At 42.2% G+C, this 13,209-nt stretch overlaps 1 protein-coding gene across 1 annotated transcript in view; it reads right to left on the bottom strand.

The window, feature by feature from the left end:
- The window catches only part of LOC121503884 (RNA binding protein fox-1 homolog 3-like), a 679,192-nt gene extending 668,842 nt beyond the window's left edge, over positions 1 to 10,350 (bottom strand). The window contains exon 1 of the mRNA XM_041778468.1: positions 10,246 to 10,350. The gene's annotated coding sequence lies outside the window, so the exon portion shown is untranslated. The remainder of the gene's footprint in view (positions 1 to 10,245) is intronic.
- Positions 10,351 to 13,209: the final 2,859 nt, after the last annotated feature.

The raw sequence follows: 13,209 nt of genomic DNA, 5'->3' as shown, positions 1-13,209 counted from the left end.
TGCCGACAACGCCAGTTTTTCTAAGCTTTAGTTTGACTTTACAGGACTAACTTTTAACCCTTTAGAACCCAGCACAGCGCCGGCGCTACGATTAGCATCAATGTTTGATTGGTGGTAGATTTGAAACCAGATAAGATAGATAGATCATTCTTTTTGCATATAAAATCTGGGGAGTTACACTAACATTTCACACATTCACCATGCCTCAGAGCGCTTTTCGTTGCAGTGATGGGTTTGCAGAAATACACAATAAAATAAACACAACAAAAATCTTTATAAACGAGACCACGGGTGTTTGCAGCACTTCCTACGTTGAAATAAATGTCATCACATTGTAGGCATGAGCTGTCACATGATTCTTACCTACCTGATAGCCCCGACCAATAGGAAGTAGTGTATTTTCCTGGGAGTTGTAGTTTTTTTCTGCAGAATACACCGAAGAACTTAGCCTGCACACATACTCGCCCTCGCTCTCATTTCACCTCTACTTTTTTTACAAAAACACTCAGACACACACCCCACACACACCAGACATCCATCACACACACCTTTGACACACTTCCACACATATGTAGTTCTGGATTCACAAAATTCTAGTTGTGCCAAACAAACCGCTGGCGTGAAGCTTTGGAACTAATTACAGCGTTGGATGAAGAGTCCAACTACTCATCTCGGTTTTTCAACAGGTTACAAAATTGACTTCATCTAAAAAAGCAAGTTACGCAAAGACTCCAAATAAATTTCCTGTGGTTCCAAAGGATATTGTGCAACTTTTTTCAATTTACAAATTTGAAGGATACAGCTGTGCAATTTCTGTATTTTGAAATATATGTGAAAAAATAAAAACGATTTTCATTTTTTTAAGTTTATTGCACTTTTAAGCAATTTATTGTAGTAGTTAAGACATAAGTCAATACATATTGTTAAAACTTGGGATATAAGGGTTATATTGATGTAAAGAAAATAAAAATACTCCCAAAAATGGCTCTACAGTATGTAAAAATGTAAGAATATGTGCTTGGAATGATTCAGAGAGCTGCAGTCTTAATTCCAGACACTTAAGGTGGTAAAAACATGACTGATATGCAGGAGAATCAGTGGAAACTGGAAAACAGCTTGTTTGAAATTTTACTTTAGGACTAAAGGGAGCTCCTCCTTTTGGTCATGCTTGCAAAACCCAAAGTTGAACTCAGATCTTTGTCTGTTTGTAGAGTAGACAGTAGACAAGCCTGTGCTCTTAAATGACAGGAGACCTGATCTGTTCTGACTCCTAACCTGCCGCTGAAACCTCCGTCCTGGCAGAATGACCAAACACGGTCCTTCAGACGTCCACATGATCAAATACGTCCGTTTGAGTCCATGAAAGTTTGCTTGGAGAGGTCTGTCTGAAGACGTTTCAACAAAAATAACGACCACATGAAGCGTACAGACGTGGAGCTGTACTACTGACCTTCAGTCAAACCCTACCGTCTCTGGTTTCCATGTCAGACAACCTCTCTCTGCTCCGGCCCAAACTCTAACAGTGTGTGGCTTCAGTCTCCAAAAGCTCCAAACAAGCCAGAGGAAAAAGCCAAATAAATTCCCAGTACCCCCTGCCCGGGAGAGCGGCCCTCACACCTGTGACCAGGTAAAGTTTCCTCACAGTCCTTAATGGACATGCTTGTTTACTGAAGACTCCCCACAGAGGAGACTAGCTGACCCATGTCTGCAACCAGTGAGTGGTACAAATGGCAAACATCTCTGCGAGTCATTATTTATGCAGGAATGCCCTTGGGAGTCTTTGCACTTGTTTACACAGTCACGGCACAGTCCATTCATGACGGCTCCGAGTAAATGAGCCGCTCGCTACCAATTTGTCCTGGCCCACGAAGCTTTGGGGCTCCACTACCCACAGTTACCTTGGGGTGTGCGATTCTGCCTGTGTGTGTGTGGAGAAGAGGTTACCGCAGTTCTGCTGTGCTGTTGGGAACCGACCTGGAACTACGGACACAGAAGTCCCCGGGGTGCGAGAAGGCACGGTGGCACATTTGGAAATAAATGAGAGGATGTTTTTTAAGAGGAAATGCCATGGACTTTCACCTTTGAAATGGGCTGTTTGTTTGCCCGAGGACGAGGACAGTGGTCAAAGTTAGTGAGCGACACCGCCCCCATAAAACCGCAACCAAGACAGAAGTTTATGAGGTCGGGCTCAAAGGCAAAAAGACAACAAAGTGAATCCGTCAGGAGTTTCAGGGAACGAGTCAGAGCTGGTTTCTGCTTTAAATCATAGATAAAGCACAGAAAACAGATGAAACTACCATGAATGTGTCTCTAATAGGGATCTACTTCTTCACCAAGCACAGCAGAGGACTGAAACTTTCATTCACGTGCTTGCTGGACGGCCACATTTCCTTTCAAAGTTAGGACACTGATCTAAAAAGTTGTCCTTACAGCATAGAGACGTTCAGTCTGTAGTTCAAGCCACAGGATAATTCCCTCTGCATTAACAACCCTGCAAACTTGCTCTTTGCTCCATAGCTGCATGTTTAAAATGACTGCAAACATGCTTTTGTTTGCACTGTAACGGCGATAGCGCAGAGCTGTCTGTCAGAAACAGCCTCACTCTGCTCTTATGAAGTGTTCTTCCATTTAAAGTGACAACAAGGCCAATAAAGAGCAGATCTTTGCTGCTGGTTGAACAACTGACAAATCTAACAACATATGGCAGCCATTAATGAAGCATACTCTAAGAGCTGCTGCACTGCAAACATCATGTATGTCACAGTAATGAGGAGCCTTTGAATATGAAAACACGTGGAGAATCATCAGGTTTGATCTGATTTTGTTCTGCAAACAAACTGACAATAACCATAGAATAAACTTTAATTACTGAGTTCTAAATACAGAATACCATTGCTATGGACTGTTGATGTCTTGAGTTTTAAAAGCACATTATGTAACTTTATCAACATGACAAGTAGAGACGTGCTGCTCAGCTTCACTCACCACTTCCTGTTTTGAAATGTCAAATAAAAGCGTGTCTCTTTGAGGCGCATTAACTCAGAGGTTCTCAACCTTTTCAGCCCCCAACCCCCAAAATAAAAGTGCCAGAGACCAGGGACCCCCACTGGACCTGAAGGTGGCTGAACACAGACATGAACATTCAAGAACAGTCATGTGGAGACGAGGCCGTCCATAACGGGGGGATAAAGGGGAGAGCTTTCTGGGGTCCAGCCCAACTGGGGACCATGGAGGTCAGCAAAACCATGGTCCACTGTAAATTTAAACTGTGATTCATATTTCATATTCAACCTGAAAAGAACAACCACTCATATCACAGAAAAAAATATATTTTTTTAATCATTTGTGTAGTAAAGAGCCTTTGTTAATAAAATAATCAAAATTGGTTTAAAAATTGCTACAGTGTGTTAATAATGGCCAAAAATGGAGGAAAAGGCGGTGAAACTGGATTTTGAAATTAGCCGAAATGGGTAAGAAGTGGGGAAATTTGACAAAAAGGGCCAAAAAAGGCAACAATGGGCATAAATAGTGGTATAAGAGAGTTTAAAAAGTATTGTCATCTCAGATGTGAGGTGGGGCGAGGGGCAGGTCTCGGCGTGCCGAAAGAATTTATTCAACATGCTTAATCATGACAATAATAAAAAAACATGAATGCCAATTTCTACCTGTGTTTTCACAGGTAATCTCAAAACTATAATATAAAACTTGTAATATCACATCCTTATCACCTTTTTACCACCTTTCACGCCCATTTTAACCCCATTTCACCATTTTATATGCCGATTTTTGCTAGTTTAACTAATTTCTGCCAATATGTGCATATTTTTTTTTTCTCAGTTAACACTATCTGCCAGATTTGTAACTATTTTTCATCATGTTTCACCAAATTTCCACCAATTTCTGCCAATTTTAAGCAATTTCAGCCACTTTTTTAACTCTCATGTCAAATTTTTGCCACTTCTTACCCACTTCAGCTTCTTTTAAAATCCAGTTTCACCACCTTTTCTCCATTTCTGGCCATTATTAACACATTGTAGCAATTTTAAAACCAATTTTGATTATTTTATTAACAAAGGCTCTTTACTACACAAACTGATTAAAAAAGATATTTTTCTGTGACATGAGTTGTTGGTTTTTTCAGGTTGAATATGAAATATGAAATATGAATCACAGCTTAAATTTACAGTGGACCATGGTTTTGCTGACCTCCATGGCCCCCAGTTTGGCTGGACCCCAGAAAGCTCTCCCATTTATCCCCCTTTCTGGACGGCCTCGTCTCCACATGACTGTTCTTGAATGTGCATGTCTGTGTTCAGCTATCTTCAGGTCCAGTGGGGGTCCCCGGTCTCTGGCACCTTTATTTTGGGGGTCGCGGGCTGAAAAGGTTGAGAACCTCTGTACTAGATAATGACAGCCACCTTGTGAGTACCCACTCTTGGCTCTAGCTCCAATAAAAAAGGATTTCTTTGGCTTTTGAAAGCTGTTGGAAATTTACTGTATAGGCCAGTGTATTTCAGCTTAGATAAGGTACAAGAACACACGCCGGTTTGGCATTTTCCTGCATCAAACTTGATCCTGGACTCTTCTGGCCATCCTCCAGGACTATGCTCTATTCCTCCAGGTATCCTCCCAGCTGACCCCCTCCATGATGCATGCTGCCCACTGGGTCCTGGGCACCCAGTACGGGGTGAGCTGGATCAGGCCCTGGAAAGCGTGCCAGGTGCCTGTGAAAGCACAGCTGCAGTTGCCATGCCAGGCAGCTGACCCTTACCATCTCAGCTCTCCTGAGAATGTCAGCAGTAGACACACGGTCTAAGGACGACACCCAAAAATGCAGTCCATGAAGTCAAGCCGCATCATCAGTCAGCATCCAGGCCTCACAAGAGTACTGTAAGACCAGGAGGATACCAGGAACGCTCAGCAAACCGGTCACCCTGTGCACAAGTCCAGGTCTACACATGCCAATGCATTAGCTCAGCTAAGAGAGAATTCATGCAGACACTTCAGTGCAAATATTCTGCGGATTGCACCTTTAAATCTTGTATCTTCCTAATTCAAAGCTGCCATCAGCTGGCAGCTTTGGGCATTTTCCGAGCCTCTGTTCCTCCTCATGTCGAGGGTGTTTGTGCACATTTGTTTTACTTTGTGAGCATGCTGCATGTGATTGAAAAAGATGCAAAGAGCCAACAATAGAGGATTCAATAAAGCTGCAAAGTATTGAAGGCAAATGACTCCCCCTGTAGTTCTCTGGCTTTCCTGCAGCGAGAAAGAAAGAAATAACGGCGAGAGAGAGAGAGAGAGAGGCAGAGGGAGAAACAGGGAGAAAAGAGGCGATGGGATAATTTAACAAGCTTCCTCCTAAACCACTCCAAAACCTCCAGAGTTTAATTGCTGGGAGGCAACATTATCCCTAGCAACACTGTGTCTGTCTCTTGGCTGGGATTCGGTGGGTACCTGCTGTATCCTCTCCCCACACAATGCAGCGCCCACTGAGCCATATAATCCTCTCAGGGCCCTCCTCTTCTGGAGAACCACATTCAATCCCGTCGTGACACGGGAAAATCTCCTCTTCTCCATTTTTGTGTCAGGGTGCGTGCTTCAAATAAGCCCAATCAGTAGGCGCTGTTATGTGTGAGGAGTGCTACAGGGAGCCATCGAGGAAGAGGGGAAACAGAGGAAGAGTTAAATAAAAAGACGTTTGATTTGCAGCTGTGAAATTTGGGGCTACTTTCCATTCCTCTGCGGAGCTCCCCGGCAGCAGCAGCCATATTTCTGTTTATGTTTAAATGTGAATCAGTCAGATGGGTGCTTGGCTTCCTGCTGAATCATCCCACACTCCCATCAGAACAAGAAAAAAAAAAAAAAAAAAAAAAAAAGGCACCGGGTTACTTTTGAACCGGCATGGGAGAAAACAAGAACGCCACTTTCTTCCCCGACTCCTCTTTCAAGTTGCCCTTGAAAAGAAAATTACAACAAACGTCTTTGATGCCGGTGTGACACGCTTCGAGATATCCTCGGAAAGTGCAGACGCACGCCAGATTATCATTCCAATGAGTCAGTCCCGATGCCTTTTACTGTCGGCGTGCAGCACGATCCGAACAGACAAAAGACGCCGGAACGCCGGGACGAGGACGAGGAAGCGGCGGCTCATTACACAAAATGGCAAGGAAGAAAAATGGTGTTTCTCTGGGTGTCCGGTGGGTTGTAACTTAAGTCAATATGGCATTTAAAGACCTGCTGAGATGCCTTTTAATTACGAGGAGACAAATAATGAGAAAGAGCAGAGGCAGTGTAGTGAAAAAGATCTCTGCGCTTTATTAATTTTACTTTTCCTTCTCCGCTGTCCGAGCAAATGAGTTTCTCTACTTCTCCAACTTTGTTTCCAGACTAAAAATAGACTTTTTCTTCAGAGAGAAGAGGGAGAGCTGCTTTTCTCGCTCCTGGATCATCAGATCCTACATTTCTGAGGATGCTTTTTCCCTCCTTTGTTATTGTTTCTGGTCAGAGAGGTCTAGTCAATATCGCCGTGTCAGTCCATCTCACTACTTGTCAATTACAGCAGCCTCCAAATATGAAGCTCCAGGCTCTCCCTGAGCATCTTCCCTGACCCCGTCCTCTCACTTATTGTTTTTATGTTTCATGAAGAGAAGAAGATGTTGTTTTAGGAGGTGTTCAGATGTCAGGGTTCCACTCCACGGTGGAATAAAGACTATTTTAACCTCTTTCAGAAGCTTTTCTCCAGCCTTTGTACACTGTGACGCTCCACATTAGTGCTTTTACAGTCAAACCTTTGCACAGATAACTCTTAGTAACAAATCAGAACCCCAAAAAAACACATTTTTAATCCCAGGATTTCTGAGTTAATTGCAATTAACTGCACCCTTTATATTTCATCTTAAAATTCAAATAATTTGCACTTTAAACTGTTTTTGTGTCTTTATTATTTTGCCACAGTCTTACTGTCTTACACTGGGGTAACTGACTTCCTGTTTAGAAACGGGCCTTTTTCTACTGGAAGATCAAGGATAAACATTAAAACATTTTCACCATCATGTCTTGTCTGGACTTTTTTATTAAAAAGCTTGTAAAACATCAACCCTGTGGTTCACAGTCAAGCTCTATACATCTGTTTTTTCAGGACAACCTGGGCTTTAAGACTATATCTACTACAGTAATGTCACCTGAATTATGAAAAAGTTATAAGACTCTAAAGACAAAATAAAAAACAAATCAGAATTTGAAACTCAAAGATTTTCATAGATAACACACAGTAAACAACAGTGACTAAGCATTTTCTAGCACAGACTTGTTCTTCATCTCTTGGGGACAAAACAGTGAAAAATAAACATTCTGTGACTAACGGTTTTTAAAATATCTGCATATATACGAGAAAAGTCCACGCGCTTATTTGCCGTTAGATTCATTTGTGCCGTTCCTTTAAACAGTAGAGAAGCAACTGGCCAACTACAACTCCCACAATGCATTGCATCTAAACGTTGCCCTCAACAAATATGGTGCTATCCACTGAAGAAAGTCAAGGTAAATGATCGAAAATGGATTAAAAATGGACAAAAAGATGCTCATTATCAGATCTAACGCTGTGGATTTAATATTTAAAGACCCCGAAAAGTCACTGAAGTCCCAGGCTCACTAGAACAGCGTCCTTAAGGGCTACGGAGACATCGATGATAGCAAACGAACGGTAAAATGGTCGGAGGAAAGAAAGAGTGTCTACGATGTACAGTTCAAAAGTTATGAACATTTTTCTAAACTGTGTCGCTTCTTGGTGTATTCGACAACCCTGTCCTCAGAGACCCCGGGAAGTCAGCCAAGTTCTGAGCTCACTAGAAAATGTTCTGTAGGAGCTACGGATGCATGATGAACTTATATAGAGAGACACAACACAGAGCTTTCACAGGAAAAAACAAGTTAGTGCCTCTGACTTATGGTTCGAAAGTTACCAAGCAGTTTACAAAGGGGTGTGCCTCCAGCACGGATCCGTGCCGCTGGAGCTCTCGGTTAAACATTAACTTAAGTGCAGAATAAAAATGGTTTTGGATTTGAAATTAAATAAGAGAGCTTGTCCTGTCCTGAGCTGCCTGTGAATCTCCAGCAGTAAAAATGAGACATAAAAGAGCAGTGATGGGCTTATTTTTCATCATGTTGCCTTAACAAAAATGTACTGAAAGAGACAATAAAGCATGCGACTGGTCATGATTTAAAAAAATAGGTAGAAATTGTGGACCTTGATTTATTGTAATTAACCTGATTAACCTTGAAAGCCTAGTATCCCAGTTGTAGAGGTCAGGGAGGTCTCCACGGGTCAACAGTTGAAAACACGTCACACTGCACGTTTCATGTTTGCAGGGAAGCTCAGACATTCTTCACAGGTCACTTAGTCACACTTTTGTGGAGGAAAAAGCAAATAAATGGTTTGAGAGTCCCAACTTATAAACAATAGCAGCGTATCGGTACCGGGAGCAACTCCTGTCTGACCACGAGGTGTACAGGTTACATCCTCATGACGCTATGCATCACCATAGAAACCAAAAGCATTTAAAGAAACAGTACACAGAGAGGCGATCATTACACAGTGCCCGATGCTATGTTGACGATGTTTCAGACGGGATGCATGATGGCTGCAGCACGTGCCGTCACCTTCATACCATGGATGCACATTAGCTACATCTCCCTGATGTCATAATCCTGCCTTTCTTCTTCAGTTTACCATCTTACACGTAACCTGCATCACTGTTGACCTAAAAAAGGCCTGAATAAAGTATTCTGTGCAAACAAAGGGGGCTTATGCAGAAATGTCTCTACCTTATGAGGCACAAACTGTAAATATTACAACGCTGGTTTGTCTTCTCCTGGCCTGAACATACTGTACCTGTCTGCTAAAACATGGATGATGAATATCATCAGCCTTGTACCTTGTAACTGCACAAGTTATTTCTTGGCCAAACTTTGATATCAGCCCAACTTTGCTCTCCTAAATCTGCTGATTCATTGTTTCTTATGCCAACATCCTCAGCCAATCAGAGCGCTTGTTACAGTCCATGTGCACTAATGCCTAAGTCATCTGTTAATTATTATCTATTAAGTCAATTTTATCTGTTGTAGTCCTTGTTGTGGCTTTTCTTTTTAAGAAACTTGTTCACACATCTGGTCGTGTTTGCTAAAATATGTTCTTTTTTCTGAAAGCCTTAAAATATGATGTTGAAAATGATGCTATGAGGCTAAGAGTGTCTACGGACTATTTCCTCGCCATCTTTGGCTGTGATGAGACGGTTTTAGACCGTCACTGGTGAGAGGTATATATGAGCCGTGATATTTCACTGCTGTGTTACCATGGCGATGAAGAGGAGGATTACTGATGAATTCCTGCACCCATATATGAAATAAATTTACAAATTAAAAAATGAATGTGCAGTCATGTCCCTGCTGTGGAGACCGATTTATTGTGTATTAACTTCAGAAATAAATCTCTTTAAAGTTAGTGGCCGTGTGAGCTGTTGCCATAGTAACGATGCATCGTCTCCTCCAGTCGCAACCGTGTGAACCAGGAGGTGTTCAGAACGTTGAAGAGTAGAACACTGCAAGCAGCTGAGAGTTTCACCTCGTTGTGAATCTTTGGTCTGAACTTGACGGTGAAAACAGGCTGAGCCCCCTTTTCTCCACATCAGCCTTTCCCAAACTTCTGCAGCCCTGAAAATCTTTACCAAAAACTCTCATACAGCCATTAACGCTCAGCGATTTTCAGCAGATTCAGACACAAAATTTGAGTCGAACGACTCGCCTGGAAGTCGAATTCCTGTCTGATTGTGTGTCATTTGTCGTGCAGAGTACAGGAGGGTAAGACAGTGGATTACAGCCCAACTACAGCCTGGCCAGATCTCTGGCATGTTTGAGGTTTTGGTTGCAGGACTGCACACCACCTTTTATGTGTGTGAGCAGAGATACAGCAATAGAGAGAGAGAGAGAAGACATTTTTTTAAAGGAAAGTCCTCTGACTTTTGTCACATTCCTATTGGATGAGCGCTCAGGTTGTGCATGACCATCGGATCATAAAGTATGCCTGGATTAACATGAGTCTAAAAGAATTTACCTCCAGACGTTTACGTCATGAGCGCATGGCGTCTCACTCAGTATATCTGTCAGTTTCCCTTCGTTGCTCGGCTACAGCGGGAATGTTCCTATCTATATCAGGAGGTACAAACATCCTGTAAGAGTGAGTCATCCTACCTGTGAAAGGTCAGAGGTCAGAGGTGATGCAAAGTGTTAGAGATCTCGTTTTGAAGCTGAGAGTGGAGTCCAGGGTCAACGCCACGCCAGAGCAATCAGAATCTGCGGGAGGAGAGAGAACAGGGTTTGTTAGTGAGGGAGGAAGTTTATAAGAAAGTATAGCTGATATATTTAGAAGAATTTTACAAGAACGAGGGGAAAAGTCAGAGTTCAAGCTTTAAATCTGCTGTCATGCTCAGGATAACGGAGTAAAAATAAAGGAATATAGAAAAGAAAGAGGGGATGAGTTATTTGCATTTTTATTTGATGATGGTTTTCCTGCTCTTTAATTTTTAACTGTTAATGAAGTCAGTTTTATTTTTATGCATTTTTACTAGTCTTGAATGACGGAGAAAGTGATGGTCCAGAGGGCCAATGAGAAAATACTTCACTAGAGGCAGAGAAGCCAAAGATGTTTCATGATTTCTGAAGAGCTGTGAGCTACATAATTTGTGTTTAATTCATTTTCTTTTTTCACAAAATCTTTTTGCATTGCATCAATAACTTGCACTTTTCATTAAAAACATGTATGCAATCAGTGAAATGCTTTCTGTGTTTTTTAGTATATGTTTTTTAAAAATTGCATTGTTGAAATGCATTTGCAGTCCCAGGATGTGCATGCTCTGTGCCACCACCTCCAACGTGAACATGGAAGTTCACTTTCCAGTGCATTCCTCCTTCACTATGAGAAATGTAAACTAAACATCTGGTTCTGGTTTGTCCTATGAGGAGCTGCTTTTACTGAACACAGTCCTCAATTCAAAAACAGGAAGTAGTATTGAGAAGGACCCCACAGAAGAGAGCAGAGTAGAGCTGCGCTGGCCCAAAGTTGCTAGAAATCCCGACCTATGATACCCTCCATGAAAAGACTCGCCCTGTTATGAAAATCAAAATGGAGAATTTCTCTGTCCTAAACACTGTGGACATTTGGAGATGCTGGACGACCTCAAAGAGACTATTTATAAATTAATATAGATATTTCAGTGACAAACTACATACTGCATCTTTAAATTTGTTTTTTTTTCTGCAGTTGATGAAATATTCCTTCCTTTCTTTTTTTTCTTGCATTTTGTAAAATGTTGTTTCTCAGCTGAAGCGTTGGTTATATATACCTTTCATTCAGTTTAATGTTTCTGCAGATTGACTTTCAGGGCCTCCGTATCTACGGCAGAGAGGAGGGCACAGCCATGGTTAGTAGAGGAATGTATAGATTTGTTTATTTAATCTTGGTCAACTTGTGTCAACCTTTAAAGACTCAAAGAACTTCCTGTTTCATGGTGATAGGAACAATCCAGTCTTGAATTATGAGTTTTTACAGTGCAAAAACTTGACTTCACATATTTTAGTCTTGTTCTTATCCCATTTTTGCACTTTATAAAATATTATTGCTTTTCCAAAAAACTTGTTGTGCATTTTGTAAAATATTATTGCATCACTGAAGTGTCTTTCTTCCTCTTCCATTCAGTTGAATGTTTTTGCATTTGTCCCTCAGGGCCACCGTAGCCCAGAGGAGAACATGAATCAGGTTTTTTGCACATGCACAGCCCTTGTTAGCAGAGAAATGCATGGAAGATCTTGATGAAGATTGTCTCCTGAAACTTCCTGTGTCTTCTTCTGTGATTCCCAGATAGAAACTCTGCAGGCGTGGAGGATTCTGCAACAGTGGGACGTGGAACTTTCCTGTTTCTGCTCACATTCATAAAAAAGTGAAACTCTCCACACGGAGCTGCTTTAAGAAATCAGAGGAGGAGGTAGAAGGTCAGCTCATAATCCATAACAGATAGTTAAATGTTGGTGTCCGATCCTTGTGAACATCGTAACGGGCCTTGGCACCAGCTCACAACCCAACAAATCAAACACGCCGAGGCTTCATTTGTAGTCGAGCCATGAAGGTTGTCTCTGAAATCTTCTGACGGGGAAACGTGGTCAGCAGCTCGGCCCCCACCTGCTGCTTCAGCTCCGTCTTTTCTGTAGCACTCCTGAACGAGAGGCGCTTTAAAAATAAACACATTGGCCAACACAGCGAGCGATTCAAGTAACATTAGATTATAGAAATTGTCAGTAATGAGGCACCGGGGACGGCATCTGTGATCCGCAGAGGTCAACTGGAACATTCTGCTTGGCTGCTGAATAAAATGCATCCTGAGAGCGATTTAACAGCCTTTTACACGAGCAGGTACATACAAAGAGACAAGCGGAGGTCCGAGAGGGCGCGGCGGGCTCGTGGTAGAGGTCAGAGCAGACACGCACGCACACAACAAGGATACACAAACACTGCTGACAAGGGCAAAATATGAGGACGAGTGTAAAATGTATGAAGAAACGGATGTGGGGGTCGTTTTACTGAGCAGCGCCATTAACATGGCCGCCCTTGTCTGAACCGGAGCCGGGGCTCAGTCACTCTCACGCACGCGGCCGACATGTCTGCACGCACGCTCGCACAGAGGCAGGAACATTTCTCCTCTTTTTACATTTTCGCCCTCAGAGAAACGAGAGGTCGACATTTTAACTGCAGCAGCGAGGAGATGGCTTCCTTTCACCTTGACGGGCATATAATGAACATTTTTCATTTCGGGCTTAGCTTCACTTACAGAGTCAGTCAGCTATTTTCTCTTTGAACCTTTTTTTTCCTGCTCTGACATTTCCCTCTGTGGTTTTGCCAGGATGATCTTCACACTAAATTTGTGCCCCCTTTTAAAGAAATAGGATAGGTTTTTTTTTTCAAAGAGCTCATTTGCATACAGGTCCCCGGTCGAACACAAACAAGCCTACGGTGCAGCGTCAAACACAAACAATATGCTAATCACACTTGTTTCAATTAGAGCCCCGGTGTCCATGAAATCCATATCGCTATTTGCTTATTGTTTTGCATTTTGCCTGGGAAAAGAAAACACTGCACTTTGAAGGAAAGTGACAAAATGTTTG

The sequence above is a fragment of the Cheilinus undulatus genome, linkage group 21 (genome assembly GCF_018320785.1).
Source record: "Cheilinus undulatus linkage group 21, ASM1832078v1, whole genome shotgun sequence".
NCBI lineage: Eukaryota > Metazoa > Chordata > Actinopteri > Labriformes > Labridae > Cheilinus > Cheilinus undulatus.
This window is presented reverse-complemented; position numbering and strand designations above follow the sequence as displayed.